The sequence below is a fragment of the Sciurus carolinensis genome, chromosome 9 (assembly GCF_902686445.1).
Source record: "Sciurus carolinensis chromosome 9, mSciCar1.2, whole genome shotgun sequence".
In the NCBI taxonomy this organism is placed as follows: Eukaryota; Metazoa; Chordata; class Mammalia; order Rodentia; family Sciuridae; genus Sciurus; species Sciurus carolinensis.
In genome coordinates this window covers 126,420,579-126,443,342 of record NC_062221.1, presented here as the reverse complement: position 1 = coordinate 126,443,342, position 22,764 = coordinate 126,420,579, and the positions used below count along the sequence as shown (strand labels likewise).

The 22,764-nt window shown below is 40.3% G+C and overlaps 1 non-coding gene across 1 annotated transcript; it reads right to left on the bottom strand.

The window, feature by feature from the left end:
• Positions 1-10,546: 10,546 nt before the first annotated feature.
• LOC124993867 (U6 spliceosomal RNA) lies at positions 10,547-10,653 on the bottom strand. The gene has a single exon (XR_007110381.1). It is a non-coding gene; the product is annotated as a U6 spliceosomal RNA (small nuclear RNA).
• Positions 10,654-22,764: the final 12,111 nt, after the last annotated feature.

Sequence of the window (22,764 nt, the reverse complement as noted above, 5' to 3'; positions counted from 1 at the left end):
TTATAGGAAATGAATGACATGGAGAGAGAGAGAGAGAGAGAGAGAGAGAGAGAGAGAGAGAGAGAGAGAGAGAGAGAGAAAAGAAGAAGGAGGTGGGGGGAGGAGGAGAAGGAGGAGGAGGAGGAGGAAGAGGAGAGAGAAGGAGGGTCAAGAATAAATAACTACAGTTCACAGTCTCTCCTCTACTCTTACCACAATTGTGCAAACTTCTCTCAGAATAGGATTAGACACAGCAGCCTACAAGTGGGGCAAGAATTCTTGGAACTGTATCTCATCCTGTCTCCTGTGAGGAGGGCTGGTAAAGCTGAACTACCAGGCAGATATGCTGCTGCCCTGTGGAACAACCTATGCTTATGTTAACAAATGTGTAAGTCTTGTCTTTGGCCAGGCTACCTATAGAATGCATAGTAGATTCTGCCTGTTTCCTTAATGCCCCAAGTTTTAATCCAGACTGTTAACCCTGTCACTGGGTTTTAGGTGTCACCACTGAAACTCCCAGAGGTCTAAGATTCTTCCTGATTTTGTCTGTCTTCACTATACCACCACTCCTACTTTCTCTTCATTCCCTGAATAAACAAGGAGCCCATTGTCCCTAAGGACTAGAACAAAATGGAAGCTGTCATTGCTCTGCAGCAATCTCTTCTGCCATCATTCCATTACGTATTCTGTCTTCCCTCTTCTGCTTCTTCCTTATCTTGCCAGTCTCTACTGTCCACTGCATCCTTCCCAATCGCACTTAACCAGTCTCTCCCATCTTAAAATCTTTCCACTTTCCCTTCCACTCCAGCATTGCCCAAGTTCTCTTCTCTTCAACAACGACTTGAAGGAATTGTGTGTACTGAGTCTCCATTTTCTTCTCTCCCATTCACCCTTCAACCTTTTATAATCTGTACTCGTTACTCCACTGAAACGACTCCCGTCAAAGTCAACAGTGGATTTTATGTCACTGAGATCAAACTGAAATACCCTTTACTGACCTTTGTGTTGAACTTTTCAGAGGAATTTGATATTTTGAAAAAAATCATTTCTTGACTTTCATGGAATCTCATTCTCTGAGTTTTTCTTTGGCAGATTTTGCTGTCTGCCTCCTTTAAAGTTCTTTTTATCAATCTCCCATCCATGATGATGGCTGAAGTTTGCTATTCACAAACTCATAATTTCACACATATATTTCAATATATATATACAAACACCCCCACACAAACAGGTGATTCAAGAGCACAAGACCTGTGCATAAATCTCTTTTCTAAACATCTCTACCTGAATGCTGTGCAGCTATGTCATTTTCAAGTTCAAATTTCAACTCATTATCTTCCCTCCCAACCCTGAATCCTCAGTCATCTTCTACAGATCCCAATTTTGGTAAATGGCAATACTAGTCACCCAAATGCCAAAGCCATAAACCATGGCCTCAATTTCCTAACCTCCAAAATAAGAGGTTGCTGTAGACCATAGCTAATGTTACTTTCAGCTTTACAAGTTTGTAAAATATTAAATAAAAATTAAATGAAGGGATTTGAGATGAATTTTGCCTGAAGATCCTTCTTCATCATGATCAAAATTTTCCGTTTACTGAAGCAGAGCTTTTCCTTTCTGGAATATATTATTTCCCATTTATGAAGTTATTTTTTTTGCCAAATTTTCCTTGTGAAATTCTTTACTAAAGGCAAGATGGAGCCAAGTTAGATGCAACCTGAAGATAAATTGAAAAGATTTTCTTATCAAAATCAAATAAATGTTACAAAGATGCTCATCTTTTAATTACTACACATCATTTTGGATTACATATAATTTAGGAATAGAGGAAATAGTACCTTTATGTCTTCAATAGTAGATTGAAGTATGAAATGTTTCTACTTTTAGTGGCTTTAGTAATATCCATATGACATCATTAGAAGAAGTAACAAAACTTAATTTGTTAATTCAATTTACAAATTTTCAAGGAAAGTCTGAATGTTTATGTGTATGAACATCTCTTTCTATTGGCACCATGTCTAATAGGTATGCTAGATTCTCCAGGTGTCTTATAGTGTACTGCAGGAGGAAGTTGAGACACCCCCAACTTAAAAACCAAGAGTCATGTACTTGTAGATTTGGAGTAGATCTTGGTATAACCTTGTGAACCTCTTTCATTTTTAAGATGAACAAATAGGTCTGAAAAGTTAAGTGACTGGCTAATGCTCACACAACTAGTTGAAAAGACTTTCACAAGTTGAAAAGACTAGACAGCTCTGAAACCCTGATCTCTAGTTTCCAGCCAGATCTAGTTATAAAGAACTATAAAATTAAAAAAAAAAAAAAAAAGAGAGAGAGAATGAATGATTAGGCACACTTAGGAATCTACTCTGAAATCTGTACTTCGTTTCTTCCTTTATGAAAGTAAACTCATGGTTTCAGGAAGATTTCTTCCACTCTTGGTATTTGCAAGCAGACTCTCAGCCACAAATTGCAGCTTGGGAAGAGGTTTTCTGCTACAGGGTACCAGGTATCAGGTTAAAGGAAAACAAAATCAAAACAGATAATCAGATTGACAGGCCTGGGTTCTCCCAGAGTATGGTGCAGATAGCAGATCAGCATCATGACTGGGATTTTCTCAGAGATGGTCCTTGGCTTTGGATTAATCTTGGCAATGACTCCCTGTATGATTTGAATATGAAGTGCTCACTTGAAGGCTTGAACCTCAGTGTGGCAATATTTAGAAGTGGGGATGTGAAGAAGTGATTGAATCATGGTAGATCTGACCTCATCAATGGGCTAATCGCTTGAGGGATTCCTTCCTGAATGGATTATTGGGAGATGGTGGAGTCTACAGGATTGGTGAACCTAGTGGGAGGGAGTGAATTCTTGAGGGTGTGCCCTTGGGGGTTTTATCTTGTCCCTGGCCCCTTCCCCTCTCTCTTTGCTTCCCTGCTACATGGGGTGAACAGTTTTGCTCTGTAATGTCCTCACTGCCTTGATGTTTTGTCTCACCACAGGCCCAGAATCAATGGAGTCAACTGACTATGAACTGAAACCATGAGTAAAAATAAACCATTCCTTTTTATGTTGTTTTCTCAGATATTTTGTCATAATGACAACAAGTGGACTCACACACTCCCCATGCAAGGCTGATGACATTGGTCTGCATAACTTACGCCATCTCAGTGCACATTTATGTATATTTGATATGAAGTTCCTAGGATGCACCTTCTCTTTCCTAAAACAATTATCATTGTTTCCTAAGACAATTGTCATTGTCCATTGTGCTAGTCAGGTATTTGCCTGAGAAAAATTACCTAGAGGAGGAAGGACTTATTTTGATGTATAGTTTCAGAGGTTTTGGTCTATAGTTAGTTGGTTCCATTGCTTTGGGTTTGAGGTGGGGTAGAATATCATGGTGGAAGTATGTGGTGGAGGAAAGTTGCTCAGGTATGGCAGTAGGAAGAAGAGAGAGACAGAAACAGAGACAGAGAGAGAGAGAGAGAGAGAGAAAGAGAGAAAGAGAAAGAAGGAACAAAAGTGGCTGTGGACAAGATATACTCTTCTGTGGTACATCCCCATTGACCCACTTCCTTTAATCAGCTCCCACCTCCTACAGTTTCTACTGTCTCCAGTAGTCCATTCAGCTGTCAATGGATTAATCCACTGATGAGATCAGAGGCCTCAGGATCCCATCACTTTCATAAAGCCCCAACTTTGAGCATTGCTGCACTGGGGACCATGCCTTCAACACATGAACCTTTGGAGATATTCTGGATCCAAACCACAACACCCATCAGGGCATATTCTGTTTGAATATTTTCAGTTGAAACAATCTTTTTCATCTTTTGGATTTTTAGATATTAAAAGATAGAACCTTCCATTAATATGCTCCTGCATTTCTTTATATGAGGTCAGCTTCATGTCTTTACTGAGTTCTGTATTTCTTTTCATTATTATCTTTATTGGGACATTAAAAGTATACATAATAGTGAGATCCATTATCATATTTATACATGCACATACCATAATATTATCAGTCCCATTCCCTGACGCCTTTCCTTTCCTCCTCTCCTCTTTTCCCCTGCTGATCTCCCTTTTATCATTATTGTTATTTTAATTTGCACATTATAATTACAAATGGAATTCATTGTGGTATATTTGTACGGAGGCATGGAATAATTTGGTGGATTTCATCCCTCAGTACTTCCTCATGCTCTCCCCTTCTCTTTCCCTCTTGACCCTCTTCCGCTGCTCTATTGGTATCCTTTCTATTTTCAGAAGATCCCTTTTATGAACCCACCCCCCTTTTCCTTCTTTCTCTCTACTGTCCATATATGAAAGAAAATATTTGACTCTTGACTTTCTGGGCCTGGCTTATTTCACTTAGCATGATGTTCTTCAGTTCCATTGATTTGCCAGCAAAACAACATAATTTAATTCTTCTTTATGTCTGGGTAAAACTCCATTGTGGTGTGTGTGTGTGTGTGTGTGTGTGTGTATGCTACATTTTTTTTTTTTTTTTATCTGTTCAACTGTTGATGGATACTTAGAGTGGTTTTGGAACTTGGTTATTGTGAATTGAACCTGAGTTCTATATTTCTAATTGCTGAAGATGTCTAGCACATAGTCAATGTTTAAATGTCAGCTGGTAATAAATGATGGAGTTACTGAATGAGGAAATGTGTGGAGGAGTTTTGAAACAATGTATTTATACAAGAGCTTACTTTAATTAATTATTAGCTAGTTTGCTTATAAGCATGGACAGTCAGGCCAAATATTAAACACATTTTTTCATTAGTTGGCCTATGGAACTTGGTGTGGTCACCATCTGAGACAGTATACATCAGAAAATGTTTTGCTCATTTCCTAGCAACTAATGGAGCTCAAAATGAAGTCTGTAGCAGGCAAGGCACTAGAATGACTTGTTCTAACAGTTTGAGGTTTGGTTCTCAGGATTGTTGAAATGAGCAGACCACTTCAAACAAACCAAAAGAACAAAATGAAAAGCAATTTCTCTCTGATGGCACCTATATGATTTCATGTAATTTCATCAATCATTGTTGGATGATTACTAATTCCAGACACCCTGTCTGTTTCTTGGGATGCAAAATATGTAAAATATTCTCTCTCCCACTGAAAGTGTTTAATTCGGAAAGACAGACACAGACAAGTCATCACTAGAAATGCTTAGTGAAGGAAGAGGTAAAATAGTTGGGAGCAAAGAGGCACATTTGGCTGAGAATGTTGGGGAGCAGGGGCTGGTTCATGGGGGAATTTGTATCTGAGTTTGGCCTTGAACGATAAGAATAATTTTGTGAGACTGGAAAGGGAATAAAAAGACATCTCAGACTCAAAAAAGTATATGAGTAAAATTTTCCCAAGCACTGTAATGTAAAAAGATATTAAATGAAGAACTAATGGTAACTCATTCCATATTTTCCTTTGACATGAAGCAGTTAAGAACATTCATAGGTATAAGTAAACTTTACTTGGAATTGCATATAATCTGGACTGCTTTTTTAAAGAAACTGACATAATGATTAATAATTCTTATGGCATTAAGATAGTGTAATGAACTGCCAAGACCAGAGACCAGTCAGGCAACACTCTAGACAAATTGATTTTGCTCCTATAAGAATATTTTAAAGGCCAATTAAAACATTTTCTTCAGTCCATAGCATGGTGTCAAAGTTTGTGTATGGGTCCTGTGGTGGAAACAAATGTGTTCTCTACTATAGTTGCCTTATCATTATTTGTCTTTTAGGGATTGCTCAGTATAGGCATGGTTGGGACATAGGTTTCGTTGCTGAAACCTGTTGAATCTATCTTCTAATTAGGCTTTGATTTTAGAACTATGAAACTATGCATGCCTTCCTCACTGTCCGCTCTGTTCCTGCAAACACCAGAGAACATGCTGTATGAGTGTGATGGAAATTCCTGCACTTCCCTTGACTTTTGGTTTGTGAGGAACACTTGAGGCTGGCATTAGGTTACAGGTTTGTTGTTCTGCTTTTCTTTCCCTGTCAAGATGTCTCACTGCAATGGCATGTTCCAGGGTAACCACTGTCTCTACCCCCAACCACTTTCTTGGTGATTCTGAGGAAGCACCAACCCTGAGGATCATGAGTATGTAAAGACCAGACACTGGCCTTTTGGGTCACTGTCCGCAGAAGAGTGTCCTCAGGGAATTTTTAAATTTTTTTCTTGAGCAAGTTGCTGTCCTTCAAGAGATTCTTTTGGAAGTCAGTTTAACTATACTCTCTCAGCTTCCTAAAGGGTCTCAGTGTCGCTTGCAGTAACAGATTAACATAAAATAAGATGGTTAGAATGGACACAGAGAATCAAAATCCCCAAAGAATTGCCCAGGGTTAAGGGAGGTGGGAAATATGCCAACCAGATCCATCTCCTAGAGTCAGTGTGTGGGCCTTGGCACTGTTGACCTTCTGGGCTGGGTAATTCTTTGCTGAAGGAACATCTTGTTCATTGTAGGACATTAACAGCACCCCTAGACTCTCCCCACTAGATGTCAGTGTAAGTCCCTAGCTGTGACAACCGAAAATGCCAAATGTCCTCTGGGAGTGAAAATCACCCCTGGTTGAGAATATGTGTCCTAGATACACAAAAGAATATCTGACTTTATTTATTTATTTTTTTGCAGTGCTGGGGATCGAACTCAGGGCCTTGTGCTTGCGAGGCAAGCACTCTACCAGCTGAGCTATCTCCCCAGCCCAATATCTGACTTTATACTTCCAAATAAACTCATCTCTCCCTGAGTTATAGCTGCAGTGACTGTAAGTCCCGATATTGTAATATAGTACTTGGTGTCCTCAATCCTGTTCATGAACACAACAGTATCGATCTCAAACTGGGATTGAAACCTTGGCAGCCATTTACAAGTTAGTTTGTCTTGAAATTCTTATCTATAAAATGGGAATGATAGTGTTGTTTTTGAGGATTAATCAACATGATGTTTCTGAAGCACTTTTCAGTGTCTAGTATGGAGGACTGTATAAATTCTGGAGAGTTGCGTGTGTGTGTGTGTGTGTGTGTGTGTGTGTGTGGTGTATGTGTGTGTTTGTCTGTTTCTTAATCTTATTCTTCCATCTCGAGTCATGGCTGCAGTTGGTGAAAAGAGGTGGTATTTGATGGAAGAGGGCAACAAAGGAGATATCCTATGAGGATTTCAGTCTTGGTGCTTGAAAAGTTCTCATGACTTGTACATACTTGACCCTTTCCCCCTTCCTCTTCCTTTCACCTGGAAACATGGTGGAATTGATTGAATGAGGAAAACCCAAGAAGAAGAGCCCAGAGAGGAGGGAATATAGGAGTGTAAGGACACTATTCGGTCAAAGAATGTAGAGAGAAGGGAATATTCTAAAGGAAAGTGTTTAAAGTGTTTTTTTTTTTTTTTTTTTTCTTTACAGATGTGAGCAGAGTAGACTGGGGAGGAGTGAAGATATGGATGAGGGTCTGTGGATGGCACCAGAGTGGAGATACCTTCCCTACTGCCTCCTTGTGGAATACCCGTGAGCTGGAAAATACAACTTGAAGGAACAAGTTCAACATCACTTGGATGGTCAATAAAAATCATACATTTGTGGTGTTCTTTATAGATACATTCAATGCTCCAACAGTATTTACTATTGCCTTAGAATTGGTGCTCTTTGGTGCCCAGGGTACTAGGGGGTGACTTGGATGAATACAAAGTTAATTATGATGCAGCCCATTAGCTCAAAGGCAGAGGATGTGACCCTTATAAGCAATTCATTGGGTGAGACAATTGCTTACAATGGAAGGCTGTTTTGAGATGATTCTAAATAGAAAACTTTTAGAAAACCATAAATTTTTATTCTTGGAACTGGTTAGCTAGACCTTGAGCAAGCAAGATAATTTTAGTATGTGCAGGGGCTTAAAATGAGAAATCTTTCCCTTCATAGATTTTGTGGAGAAAATTTTAAGTTCACTGGTTCCTGGCTTGAGCCATGACCAAGTGGGAAGGAAGAGAATCTCTTCCAATGTGAAATATTTAAATTTGGAAGATTAAAAAGTATCTGTGATTAATTTGTATCATCTCCAAGGGAACCCACAAACTCTCTTTAATAATATGCAAAGAAATTTCCATCTGGAATAAAAAAGATAATGAAGTCCAAATATGGGTGCCATAGTATATTTATAAGGTGCTGCTAGAGCCAAATATCTGACTTCATTCTGTTTTCTTTTAGGTTCTGGTGGGAATCTTGACCTTCATTTTGGGAAGATAACAAGGGAATGTTCTATATGTTACTGAGTTGAAGGATAAGTTCCAAACTTTGTAAGTTAGCTTACCCACAGCCCAGCATAAAACTTTTGCAATAGAAAAAGTACACAGGCAATACCAGAGCTGCAGGCCAGAGATTGAGTCTCATTTTGGAAACTGGAAGTCCCAGATTGACCTGTGATAACTGAAATCTGGAGGCACTTCATATCTGCTAATGAACCGGTCAGGATCCTTACCAGTGTGTAATATGCAGTTGGACCTGTATTAATCTGCTAGGGTTGCCATAACAAAATCCCAGCCTACTGGGTGGCTTAAACAACAGATATTTATTTTTTCACAGTTCTGGAAGCTAGAAGTCCAAGATTAAGGTGTAGCCATATTGGTTTTTTCCTTTCTCTTTGGTTTGAAGGTAAGTGTCTTCTTGGGGTGTCCATACATAGCCTTTTCTCTTTGCATGCTCATTGCTGCTTCTCTTCTTCTTCTTTATATGTTTTTATTGGTGTATTATAATTATATATAATAGTGAGATTAATTGTGACATCTTCATACATGCACAAAATCTAATTTGATTAATTTCATTTCCTAGTAATTCCTCTTTCCCTCTTCTCCTCCTTCCCCCATCCCATTCCTCTACCCTACTGGTCTTGCTTCTATATATTTTTTAAATTGTGCATTATAATTACACCTAAAAGTGGGATTCACTGTGATACAGTCATACATGAACATAACATAATTGGGTCAATTTCATTCCCTGGTACCTATCTTTCCCCTCCTCTCCTTCCTTCCCCTGGGTCCTTTTTTCTACTGTTTCCCTAATCTTATAAGGACAATAATACTCTTGGATTAGGGCCATAACCTTATGACCTCACTTAACTTTAATTACTTATTTAAGGACTCTATGTCCAAATTCAGTCACATTAGGGGCTAGAGGCACAATTAAGTCTTATGACAGGATCTTAGAACAAGGACCTTTGATCTGTCAAGAAGCTCATGGGGAAGGAACCCACTCCACTTATGTTAGTACCCATGAGACGCTATACTGGTTGCTCACTAGATGAGACTGTAGAGAAGCAACATCTTGCCTCCTTCCCCATATCTCAGAGTAGGTGATAGGCTGAACATGAGGAGAAAGGTGTTTCTTGTATGAAAATTGGCGAAGGAGAGAGAACAAGTTCAAAGTACCTCTGAGCTGGGAAGGGAGATGTGGGCTGATGGGGCTCCAATGTGAAGAAGTGGTATTTCCATGCAAGAGACACTCTGTCTTTTTGTGTGATCCTAGAAATAAGGTAGGTGCAAGCAGAGTGGACACTCTCAAGGAGCCTGGATGCTGCCTGCTTTATGTTTATGCAGCAGTAAACCTCACTGCTTCTCTAGTATTCTGTGTCTGTGGTGGGGAAGAAGGGGGTCTCATCCTTTGACAGGCTCTGAGAGGTAGGTTAGGTAGAGTGTGTGACTGAATGGTCCTTTGCTTGGCCCCATCTCCAATGGTCTCACGGCATGGTGCATGTGTAAGAGTGAAACTCAAGGGAAGGAAGCCCATGCTATCCGAGAAGAGAAATAATACCTCTAAAAGAGGCTGTTCTTCAGTGTGAAAGGTCTCAGTTTCTCAGGGATACAATGAAGCAGACCTTCTTCCTCTTTCCCATACTTTCTATACTTTGGTTTCCTTATTCCTCATTCCCAGAGGAAGAATATGGTTAAAGTGAAGAAAAGGAGAGACACTGGGGAGGACACATAGAAGAGCTGGAGGGACTGAGGGAGAGATTTGTCCCTACCAGCTGTGAGATGGGATACTATGAGAGGAAGTCTTAGGAGCTACTGTCAAAGACCCATGCCTGTCAAGGAGTCAGTCAGGAAAAATGCAAGAAAGAAGTCACTCTGGATCCTTCTGAACTATTTTTCACTCATATGCACACCAGTGCTAGGGTACCCGACTGGAGTAGGTAGTAAAGACCAGTTTTATACATTGATATGTGTGTGTGTGTGTGTGTGTGTGTATTTGTATGTGTGTTCAATGGACTACAATAAAGATGTTTCATAGTGAAATTTTACAAACTCTTTTATTATTAAAGTTTTTTTATTAAAATATTTTTATTTTTACAGACACATTTTGATTCATTGTACACAAATGGGCTACAACTTTTCATTTCTATTGTACACAATGTATATTCACGTAATCATACATATATAGGGTAATACTGTTTGTTTCATTCTACTGTTTTTCCATTTCCACCCCCTCCCACTCCTTTTTCCTTTACACCATCCAAAGTTCCTTCATTCTTCTCTTCCCCCCACCACCCCCATCATTACATATTGTCATGCACTTATAAAAATATGGAACGCTTCACAAATTTGCATGTCATCCTTGTGCAGGGGCCATGCTAATCTTCTCTGTATCATTCCAATTTTAGTATATGTGCTGCTGAAGCGAGCACTTACTTGCATTCTTGATAATTGCCATATATAATGTCATGCACTTATCAGAGAAAACATTCGGCCTTTGGTTTTTTGGGCTTGGCCTATTTCACTTAGCATGATATTTTAAAGGTATTTTATGCCAATTAGCATGTTATTGCTCTTGCTGATTCCTTGACAACTCTTCTTTTTCAGATAGGTCAATGTACAGGCTGAATTCCTGAATATTTCCACATATAGTCTCACCAATTTTTTTAAGAATATTATTCTTTTTAAATCTCATGCCTCTTTCAAATCATGGCTCTTTAATTAGACATTATTTACAGTTTTAGCCTTCTATAATTTTTTCTAAAGCTGAAGTGTGAGGAAGATGCAGATTAAGACACCAGATATTATCTTTGTTTGGAGTTGATTCTGACTACAGCTGTAGGGCTCAGTAGGGCTTCTCTGGATCTGCCTCAGAAATGGTCGTTGTTCTTCTTCTACTTATCTAAGGAGTTGTGTGTTAGTGGATATGATTTTGGTCGGTTCAGTAACCTTCATATTCACTATAACAGGTTTTTGAAAGGTAGTGAAAAATTCAATAATTGCCAATTCACATGGTTTATTGATAAAAATTATTGCAAATAAAGAGCAAAATTCTTAGACCTGAGAGCAGTAAGTCTGTATAAGATTATAGTTAGCTTATTAGTTATGTATTGCTGTGTAACAATATTACTGCATGCTTAGGGGCTCATAAACATACACTTAACTGCCTCACAGTTTTGGTAATTCAGGAGTTTGGGTAGACTTAACTGGGTCTTCTGGCCCTCGCCTTTACTAGGCTGCAATCAAGATGTCAACAGGGCTGCAGTCTCATCTGCACCTTGTTTGGGGAAGGATCTGCTTCTAAACTCATGTGGTTGTTAGTAAAGCTCAGTTCCTGTGGCATGTTAGAGTGAGGGTCTCAATTTCTTGGTGGTTGTTAGTTAGAGGCCCCTCTCACCCTTGCTACATGGAACTTTCCATTTGCTTTCCTAAAGCAGTGAGGGAGACAGTTTCCATGCAAGCAGGGAATTGTAATCTTATGTAATAGAGGTATATGTACCCCATTATCTTTGTCATATTCTCTTAGTTATAAACAAGTCACAGGTCCTGCTCACAATCACATCAGAGAGTAAATAAGATACCACAAATATCAGGTGGATCAAGGAGACTGTCTGTGTGCCAGTTAGCAATACTTAATATTCATGACCAGAATTAGAGTGAATGTGGCTGTCTCTGCCCCCTCAAGCTTCGTCAGAGCACTTGGGGAAAGACGTGCAATGAGACGTTGCGGGATCCTCATCCACTCAGGAATGGCCCATTTGGCAATGGTGATTTCATCTTCCTTTTTTCCCTGACAGTTTTACCCTTAAGTTATATGAGAGGAGGCAGCTACCTGGATGAACAGGTACTTCTAGGAACAGTCAATGCTGGATAGGAAACCAACTGCCTTCTCCATTCTCTCCGGAGGGCTGGATGCAACATTCAATTGGTAGGTTACAAAAGGACATTTTCCCTCTATATTTTATAGGACTTTTGTATTCTTTGTGTATTTCCTGGTAAGAGGAAGCATCTTAGAGACAAATAGTTTTCATGGCAGATTTTCTCCTTGTCCCCCATGTTTCTTACTTATTATAAGGAGTGGTGTATTTTCATCTTCTTTTGGCTTCTTGGTGATCCTCTGTGGAAGTATTTCCTGCTTAATTTCTCTCGTTCTTAGCAGCTTTGACTTCACTTTTAAGTTTTTATATTTAAAGTTAAATCCACTCTAAGTGCTGTTTTCCACACAGCAAACACAACAACTGGCAGCTCTCGTCTGTCCCTCTGACACAACTCCTAGGCTTGCATCTTAGACCACCTTCTGGATATTTCTACTTGGTTGTCGTAGGCCATAACAAACTTTAAGACATGAATTTGAATGCATGTGATTTATTGGAATGTGATTTCCGGAAGCAGCAGCAAGGAGTGGGATAGGTCAGATAGGAAAGAAAAGGAAGCTAGTAAAGAGTGTGGTATCAGGTGGATTATTGCTGTGTGCACCTGGAGTTTAGTTTCACCAGGGGATACTATAGGACATGCTTCTGTCAAAAGTGAGTGAGCTGTGCTATTAACATAGATTAAACTTGTTTGTCTTTCCACATTGTGAGAATTAATTAAATAACAAACTCACAGGATACACCACTTTTCAGTGTTTGTAGTCCACTGACTAACTCATGGATCATCTGATCATCATAGGCAGGACAATCACAAGTTCTTTTATTCTAGTCTCAATTACAAATGTCTATAACATTCAAGTCACACACCACATTTTACACACATTTGGATATTTATAACACAAGTGTCAAGAAAGGGTTAAGGCAGTCACAGGGGTTCAGGAGGATGAACTGAGGGCAAAGGTGGAGAGCAGGCATGAATGCAAAGACCACTGCAGGTGTCAGGTGAGACTAAGTGCCAGCTGAAGAACTTGGTCAGGGCATAGAGATGTCAGAACTTACTTCAGGTCAGGATAAGGCAGTTTCAGAGTGTCCACTTGGAGTGTCAGCTTCAGTGTCTGCTTGGAGTGGGCTGTGCATGGTCATGGACTGGAAAAACCATGCTGTGTGAAGCCAGAGGAGAGAAAATCTGAGGTTAACCAGTGTTGTAATTTTCCTGGGCAAGGCTCAAAAGCAGTGACCAGGTGACAGGGTTGGTGTAATGCCTTGTCCAGTCGTGGGGTGCCCCTCTTTTTATGGTCTGGTGTGTTCAGTGAGCTCATGGGCTTGATAGTTTCCCATGTGGGTTTGATACACCCATGCATCCATGTGCTTCTGATTAAATTGATGAGTTAACAGGTGGTCACTTTTATTAGCAGGGTTAATTTATTTATCAGTTTGTGCCTTATAATTGTGCCAGGCAGATGGTGTTGTTCACCCATACAAACAAGTTGTGGAGTCATTCTACCTTGGCATCTACACTCAAATGGTGTAACTCATGGTGAACAACTGCTTCACAAAATGGAGTAAGTCAGGGTCGGCACAGCCTGAGAACTGCTGTTCCAGACATCATGGAGTGGCTCAGGGTAGGGTGCAGCCTGCTCCTCACATTTCCATCGTGCCGTTGCTCCCATTCCATCGTTATGTGATTGGAATGTTTCAGGCATTAACTGGGGACTGCCTCAAGTGTGCATCAAGTGAGCTACAATGGCCCACCTTAGGGAGGGAGTGAGTGGTGCAGTTGAGACCATGGGTTTAGGAGAACGTGGAGAGCGGTGACCAGATCATGGTGTCTGACTGCCTTGTGGCTGCATTCGTGCTGGGAACTTCCTGTGCAAAAGTGCAGGTCAAGATTGCCCAGTTGCTATGGTGACACCCTGCCTGAGAAAGCTCTGTGCAAAGGCACGGAACTATATCAGTCTGGACCTTGAGTTCAGTCACCAGCTGCTGGTGATTGAGAATTCTGGGCATAACAAGATGACCACAATGTCTCTCAAGTGACCATGACCTTCTCATCTGCTTGCTTTGCAGAAACTTTTCTGCAAATAACCTTTTGATGAAAAACCTATATAATAAATGTGCTGTACTAACTCTGGGTCATTGTTCCTCCATCAGAGGACCACGTCCCACCTGGTCCCAGCTTTCTCTCTGTAAGCGTTTGTCTTTTCTAACCCCACAATGCCCCTTGCCGGTTTCTGAATTAACGGCTGTGCAGGTCATTGCAGGAGAACCTATTGCATCCACATAACTGGGTCTCAGTTTGTCACACTTGTCCACTCATGCCCTTTTTGTCAGCACAGCTCCCTTCTTCACACCCTGACTGTCAAATATCACCACCCCTCTGCCCAGATCATCCTTGTTTTCTGATGAGCAAGCTGGCACTAGGAATGTTCAAGTGATTTGCCCAATGCCACATAGAGTGACATGGTTTCCTACTAATCCAGAGCAGTGGTGTCCCAGAGGTGGAAAGGACCCATGGCATCCTGGCTTGCAGAATCTCTGACATTGCCAAGTCAGGTGAGCCAACCTGAGACTGGTAGAGTCACATTAAGTGGCAATTTTCTCTGAACTTCCTGTTTTTCCAAGCTGCAATTAGAGAACCAGACCTTGGTAGTTACACAGATGGCGAAATAGGTCTCCTGAATCTTTGCCTTGCTATTGATTCTGGTAGGCTCTGGAAATCAGGACCCTTTGAACAGTATCAGTGTGACACAGGTGACATAGGACTTGCTTTTTGTGGTGCATTGAATATAAATAAATGAGGTGAAACTCAGTCTTAATTATTTTCAGGGTAGACAGTTGCTTGTATAGCTTTCCTAGGTCAAGCAGAAAATATTGTAGACAATTCCAAAATATCTATGGGTATGTTCTTTGTGTGTGGGTATGAGTGTGTAAAGACTGAAGTGTGTCAGGAACAGCAAGGGTGTGGCTAACTAGGCCATTAGTGGCAAGGGCTGTGGGACGTGATGTAGTAATGTTGGCATCTCCAGGAGTGACATCATGTGGCACCCTCTCTTCCTGCATGAACTCCGGCAGGTTGTGAGCAATCTGAAGGCAACACCTTTTCCTAGGACAAGCTGACATATTCAGCTTTACATCAGAGTGAGTATCAAATTATCTGGGAGTATAAGGAATATACAACAGTACAGGTTTTACTTCTAATGAGCCCAGGCCGGAAACATCTACAAGAATATTGTGATGTTGCTTCACTTCCCTCAATGTTCAGGTCACATTGGGCTGAATTCTTCATGCCTTGGCTTCAAACTCTTTTCTTTTTAAAAATTTATACTTATCAATTTTTATTTGAGTGTTACTGTCATTGGTACATGGATACACAGTGTATGCAAATAAAAGTTTTCTCAGAATGCAAACATGCTAATTCATTTGCATACAACCTCTGCCTGCGTTCACATTATCAAGACAAAGCTCGTTAGTGGCTGAGATTGTATGAAACACAAATTCTTGGATAGTTATTCTCTTGCCATTTATTTAAAAAATTGTTCAATCTAGGTGATCAAAGCCCTGAATTCCATGGGCTTGATATTTCTCATAATTGATTCTAGAAATATGGTACAAAGCCTAATTGGAGCTTCGGAAACTTCCTAGCAACTCATCCACGTACAAGGATTCTCTTTTCTATCATCCTTCCTGGCCTGGAAGAGGAGGGGGTTATAATTGCCACTGTTGATCCTCCTCAGCCAAGACAGAAGTTGCCCGTGTCTTAGATGATGGGATTTTGTGAGCTCAAATAGATACTGATGGTAGATTATGCTCCAAGGAAAAAGGTCCAGAAAAGAGGCTGCCCCACATTATCCTAGGAGTGATGATACTTGTCCCTGTCCTCCTGAGTGAACCAACAGACCCCCAGGCAGATCCAGCTGCACCCTGATGTGGAGTCCAGTGCAAGTGGAGCTCTTATTGAAGAAGAAACAACGTTGCAAGCAGGACAGCAACAGCAGACTTGGGTTGACCCCAGTGGAGAGCCTGTCAGAGCACAGGGACCCTCGTCAGTGCACAGCTTGCCCTTCCAGGAAGCAGACCCTGATCCTGAGGCTTTGGAGCTCAGGGGGACACCAGAGGGCACCAGCTCACTGATTGAGACAGAGTCATTTTGCAAACTAACTCTACCACACTTCTCTTCTGAACACGAGTGCAGCGGACTTTGGCACACTGGACCCACCAGGGGAGCGTGCTTCTCACACTTGGCCTGAGCAGCTGGATTGTGTACTTTCTGGATCTGAAGAGCGTATCTGGCTGCCTGAGCCACGCGGCTCCTGCCTACCAGCCAGCTCTCCCTTCTACCTGGAAGTTATTTTTAGGGGCTCTATGGAGGACTGGAGAGGTCTGACATGTAATTTTCATGCCTGAGGGTTAGGTTTCACAGGAAACGTTTCAAAGAATTTAATTCAATGCAACTCACACATATTAACAAGGGCACATTGGTTTTATTCGGGTCGCCTTACCATTAAGGGTTTCTATTCTTAGTCTTTTTTTCTCTTCTTTTCATTACCTCTCCTGACTCAGTTCTCTCCGACTTCACACTTCTCTCTTGTGCCAGTTCCCGAGCCCCTCACTGCTACACGGATTTCCTTTCCTTCAGTGGCTGCCAGCCGTTCTGGTTCTCCAAGATGAATGAGTCAGTGTGGCTGCCAGCTTCCTTTCTGAACTTTTCAGGCTTCTTTCCACTTCTATTCCTTTGCTCTAATTGGATTCTCCTCCTAATTTCTAGAACTTTAAATCTTACGGATTGACTTTCTTCGTCCAGTCCAAGTAGATTACACTCTGCAACTCATTCTTAATCATAGCTCCCACCTCTTCTTCACTGTGTCCTTGACCTCTATTTATATTAGATTGCTCAAGTGTCAGGAACAAGTAACTAGCCAGTCCAGATGCTTCGGTTTCTTCGTCTTTTGTCTTAGGACCACATTCCAGTTGTATCTATCCTCCCATCTTCTTAAAATCTTAATTTATACGTCTTACTCTTCCACACTGCTGAAAGAAAAATCACTCATGTATCCCCTAAAATAAGAAGAATTATAGTCCTGAGAGTAAATATTTTAAATGAATCTCAAAGCAGCTTTACATTAAGTATAAACAACTGAACGCAAATGAGAAATTGAGAAATTGACTCAGTTTCCTGAGAAAATAAGAGAATGGAGGAATTCGCCTAAGATGCAGTCATATGCCTTTCCTCTGCTTACGCTCTCCTTCCTATACCTAGAGGAAGTTTCTGAACCAATCTTTTGACTTTCCCACATGCTTCTCTTGCCACTCTCCCTTGTGGAAATCTCCTTTTGGCCTTAACTTACCCTTTTCCTCATCAACTTCACCTTCTCTACTATTGCCTTAAGATGCCTGATCAACTGGATCCTTTTCTGCTCCTACAGTTCCTAGGAAATTTTCCTTGTCTTGTAGCAGTCATCTATCACCGTATAACAAAGTACCCTGCAATTTGCTTTTATAGGTGGTATTGATTTACTGTGTCTCACAGATCTGCGAATGGGCTGCACATTTCCTCTGTTGGCTTCCCCTGGGCTCACTCTTGCAGCTGCATTTGACCACAGGGTCTGCGATGGTTTGAACATCCCCTCCACAACTCGTGTTTAACTGCCAATGTGACATATTGGAAGATGGACTTTAAGAGGTGTTCAGGTCCAGAGGGCTTTACCTTCCTGATGAATTAAAGTCATTATCAAGGGAATGAGTTAGTCATTTCAGAAGTGTGTTGCTGAACAGGGAAGCTTGACTTCCTCAGCTTTCCTTTGCTCCTGCCCTTGGTACTTGATTCCTTCTGCCTTCTGCCATGTTTTGATGCACTAATAAAGCCCTCTCCAGATGCTGGTACCTTGGCATTGGACTTCCCAGCCTCCAGAAGCACAGGAAATAAATTTCTTTCCCTTGTAAATCACAGAGTCTCTGATACATTGATACAGCTGCGGAAAATGGATTAAGACAGGGCTCTGGTTTCTAGATCGCTGCTACCATTGATGTTGTTCAAAAGTCAGGGAAATAGAGTGACAGGAATAAGCAAATCTAGGACAAAATCCTATAAGAAAATGACCTGAAATATGTTTCCACTTTGTTTCTTCTATTTTGCTACTATATTATGAAATATTCTTACAAATCTCTTAAAATGTGCCAATTAGCTTCATTAACTGTTCTAATGATTTCAGCATAACTGGATTCTCTCCCTGTAACTTCTTTAATCACTCATGATACCTGCATTGAATGTAGATGACATTTTCTAAAAAGATCGAAATCCCCTTGCCTTAGAGTGTTCTGTGGTAGTTCGATGACCCTAGTCCTGCAAGGCAGAGCATCTTTAGTACTGAAAATATCTAATGAGCATCTGCTGAATAAATTAATGCTAGAGTCATAGTATGTCTAATAAAACTCAATGCAATACTCACAGTTTAGGATATCCCATCTGTTATGGTTTGGATGTGAGGTGTCCCCCAAAAGCTCACATGTGAGACTATGCAAAAAGGCTTGCAAAAGAAATGTTACAGCCTTAACCTAATCAGTGAATTAATTACTGATGGGATTAAATGAGTGATAACTGGAGGCTGATAGGGTGTGGCTGGAGGAAGTGGTTCTTTAGGGGTGTGTCTATGGGGTATATATTTTGTATCTGGCAAGTGAAGACCTTTCTCTCTGCTTTGTGCTCATCATGTGAGCTGCTTCCTCTGCCACACTCTTCTACCATGTTTTTCTGTTTCACCTCAAGTCCTGAGGAATGGAACCAGCCTTCTATGGACTAAGACCTCTCAAACTGTGAGTCCTCAAGTAAACTTTTCCTCCTTTGCAATTGTTCTGGTTGTGTCCTTTTAGTCACAGCAGTGAAAAAGCTAACCAAAACACTATCAAAAAGATGAGGAAACTGAAATACTGTGCTTGCATTGAATGATAGAACAAAACAGTTACAAAGTGAATCACATCAGTGGAAAATAGCATCCACTGCATTTTTCTTAAATACTCCTTGAGGAAGAGCTATCTGAATCAGAATGTTGTCTTGATTCTGAAGGAGATTTCTGAGTAGTTGCAAAGTACTTTGCTATTGGAAGTTTTGGTTTCTTATTACGTTAATTTTGTGTTAGAATGTAGAAGATCTCTTTTTTATGTTAGAGAGACCATTTGTAACATTGTCTTACCCTGGAAGGAGCGTGTTTTGAAGTCAGAAGGCTGGGTTTCCACATCTATTTTTCCACTTAGCAGATACAAGGTATGTTTCTTCTCTATAAACTGGAATAGGTGACATCTAGCTCAGAAGAATCTTCAAAAAGTTGAGTGAAGTGATGCTTATTTAAAATGTTTTGTAACAACAACATGAGACTCAAATATGAGTTGAAGAATAAAATAAATTATTTTTGATTGACGAATGTAGATGGATGGAGATTTTCAATACATGGAATGAAGTAGGGAGAACACATTTTCATAGTTTGCCTGAAGTGGGAGCAAATGGCTAAGAGTGATGGGAGGAAAAACTGGGCACATGATTGGTTCATAGAGGAAAGTGCAGAGGAAGACTGGAAATTAAATGCTTAGCAATTTAGCCACTGGGTGGTGCTGTTGGCTCAGTTTGCCGTGGTAGTGATGTTAAATGGCAATGGTACTTAGGTCATTCATCTCTTGCAGTGACTAACAATGTGTATCCATAGGTAATAGCAATGAATCAAATGCCAGAATTTGCTTGTGTTCTCCTGAGTTAAGAACACTCCTGAAAAACATGCCAATAATCAGAAGTTTGACTTCAGTTGCTACAATTCAACCTTAGAAATGTGTGGGAGTTGGGCTTACGTATATAGATTTTTTAAAATGTTCAGTTTAATGTACATTTTGTGTTAGAATAGTCCCTTTATTTTCTTTCTTTTCCTTTTTACCCCTCATCTAATCCACGTGTAGATTGATCAATCCTCTTTTCACATATACAAAAAACGGCATCACACTTATACTTATTTCAGTCTTATTATCTCCCAGCCACCATTTTTGTACAAAATGAATGGTGTAGACAGTGGGCAGTAAGTAACTGTCGAATAACTGTGGAAGAGTGTCATGGCTTGGCAATTCACCCTCTTCCCAAGTGCTGGATGATTCTTCTTTAAGCTTCATTTTATAGGTAAAGATGATGGTGATCTCTGAGCAGATCTCCCACATACCTTCCCACTCAAGGTATTACCATCTTGAATTCAGTTTGTAAAACTCTATGCTGGAAACAGGGCTGAAGCCATGAGTTGAAGCTTCTTTGCAAGTCTGTAATAGGAGATGTCTGTGCTAAAATCCAGAACCAAGAGTACTTGAGTTGCTGTAAAAGAATCACATGAGGTGGCATGCCTCGATTTTGGATGAGCATGGATACAGTAGGTTAAGAAGGGCAGCACTTTATCATGTCACCAGATTAGGCTTAACCCATGCTGGGCTCAGCACTGATAATCACTCTGTGGCTTTGGCAATTTTAAAGAAACGATATTCTCCTCTTGCTTAGAGTCCACTCCTCTGTAGTGTCTTTACCTGGTGCCCTTAGCCTTCTCACTTTGGAGGACCCTCTTGCCCATGATAATGAAAACCCTTGAAGATCCCACATTAGTTTTTCTAATCCCTGAACTTTCTGTCTTTGCCACCCTTCCCCATCTCTGCCTGATCTACCCTACCTCCTCCTGAAGACCTGGGTTAAAAATCCTACATTTTTAAGAAACTGTTACCAATCTTCACCAGCAAAGTTAATTTCTTCCTTGTTCCTCCTTCCCCAGCTCTTGGCTTTGCCTTATTTGAAGTCTGGGTCATGGTTTGTCTAGCCCAAAGCATTTCATTCTCAGGAAAGGCCTTAACTCTTTTTCATTGCAAGCAAATTAAGAAAAAGGACACTTAACTTGTTTGGCCTTCTGTTCTTCAGGGGGCCCAACAAAGGGCCTTATGTATAATAGGTTCTCAATAAGGACTTGTTGAATTAAGTCAGGTTACACTTGATAACTGTTTATACACGAGAGAGCATTGCCTTACATAGCTGAAAAAAGAAAGAACCAAACAAAACTCCTTGGAGATAAAAATAGACTAGCCACAAGAACTGAAGATGAAGGGTTGCTTCTTGCACAATGAGTTTGTGTCATTTGGAATCTTTGGAAAGCATCTCAGAATTTCCACTTCCTAAAGATCCTGCTGGTCTAGCATTTTGCCCACATGCTAAAAGGCATCAGAATAGACTTTGATAAAACAGAATATTTTTAGGCATTGTAATCAGACCAGCTCTGCCAAATTCCTGGCCTTTGGTATGTGCTGCTGAGCAATGTCAGATGCTCAGACAGACACACACTGACATTTACAAGGCAAGAGGGGTGGTTCAGCCAAGTTCAGAAACAATGTTCTCCATTTCATTGGTTCACCAGAGCTTCTAGGAGGCAGCTATGCATTTATTGTTTGCTACTGAGAACTCACGGGCTGCTGGTACTGACTGAATTTCTTCTTCTTTTAAAATCTTTAATCGACAAATAATAATTGTGTATATTTGTGATGTACAATTTAGTGTTATGAACTGTATGTACATTGTAGAAAGACTAATCATTTAGCATGCATGTCACCTCACCAATTTATCAATTTTTGTAGGGTCAGAATGTTAAAAATCTATTTCAGTCATTTTGAAATATACAATAAGCTGTTACAATGGTGGTCACTGTGCACTTCAAAAGATTACTAAAGGGGCTGGGGCTATAGCTCAGTGGCAGAAGGCTTGCCTAGCATATGTGAGGCACTGGGTTCAATCCTTAGCGTTGCATAAATAAAAACAAATAAAATAAAGGCATTCTGTTCATCTACAACTACAAAAAATTTTTTTTTAAAAGATCACTAAAACACATTTCTCCAATCTCACTGCAACTGCATGCTCTTTAATATCTTCTTCCTGATTCCTCCCTCTCCCCACCAGTTTTCAACTTTCTGCTTCCATGAGATAGATTTTTTTTTAGATTCAACATAGGAGATCATGAATTTCTATTCTTTTCTTCACTAAGGAATTAACACTTGCCTAAAGAGGCAGATTCTCCTTCACCCCGCTGATTAATGAGTTTACACACATCTCTGTGAGGGGCCCTTGGTCCTCGGGCATCAGCAGTAATGGAAGTCACACAGAGGACTAGGGCCGAGTTAGGACTTTCCGGTACAGGATTTGTAGAAATGAAAGTGGACAGGTCTCCACTCCAAACAAGTGCTGATTGATCTTGGAAAATTCTAAGTAAAAATATCCAAGAGTCGTACTATCTTCTTTCTGAAAAGTACTTTCACCTTAAAAAAAAAAAAAAAAAACCTAGGGCACTATTTTATTTTTGCACTTCATAAAAAAAAAATCAGAATATATTTAGTAACCTCTGGAATTCCATTGACTTTTTAGAAGAAGTATCCAAAAAAAAAAAAAAGGAGACAGCAGGATAGTGTGTGTGTGTGTGTGTGTGTGTGTGGGTGTGGGTGTTTGTTTGAAAGGACAGAATCTCTGTCTAGACAAATAGAGTAGATATGTTATAGGAAAAATTTTACAAAACTTTGTATTTCTGAAATAGTGCTGTTTTATGTAAGGTGATTCTTTTCACCTTATTTGATCATCTCTAGGAGATCTGTGAGTAGCTACCCTGGAGATGAAGTTTCTGATGG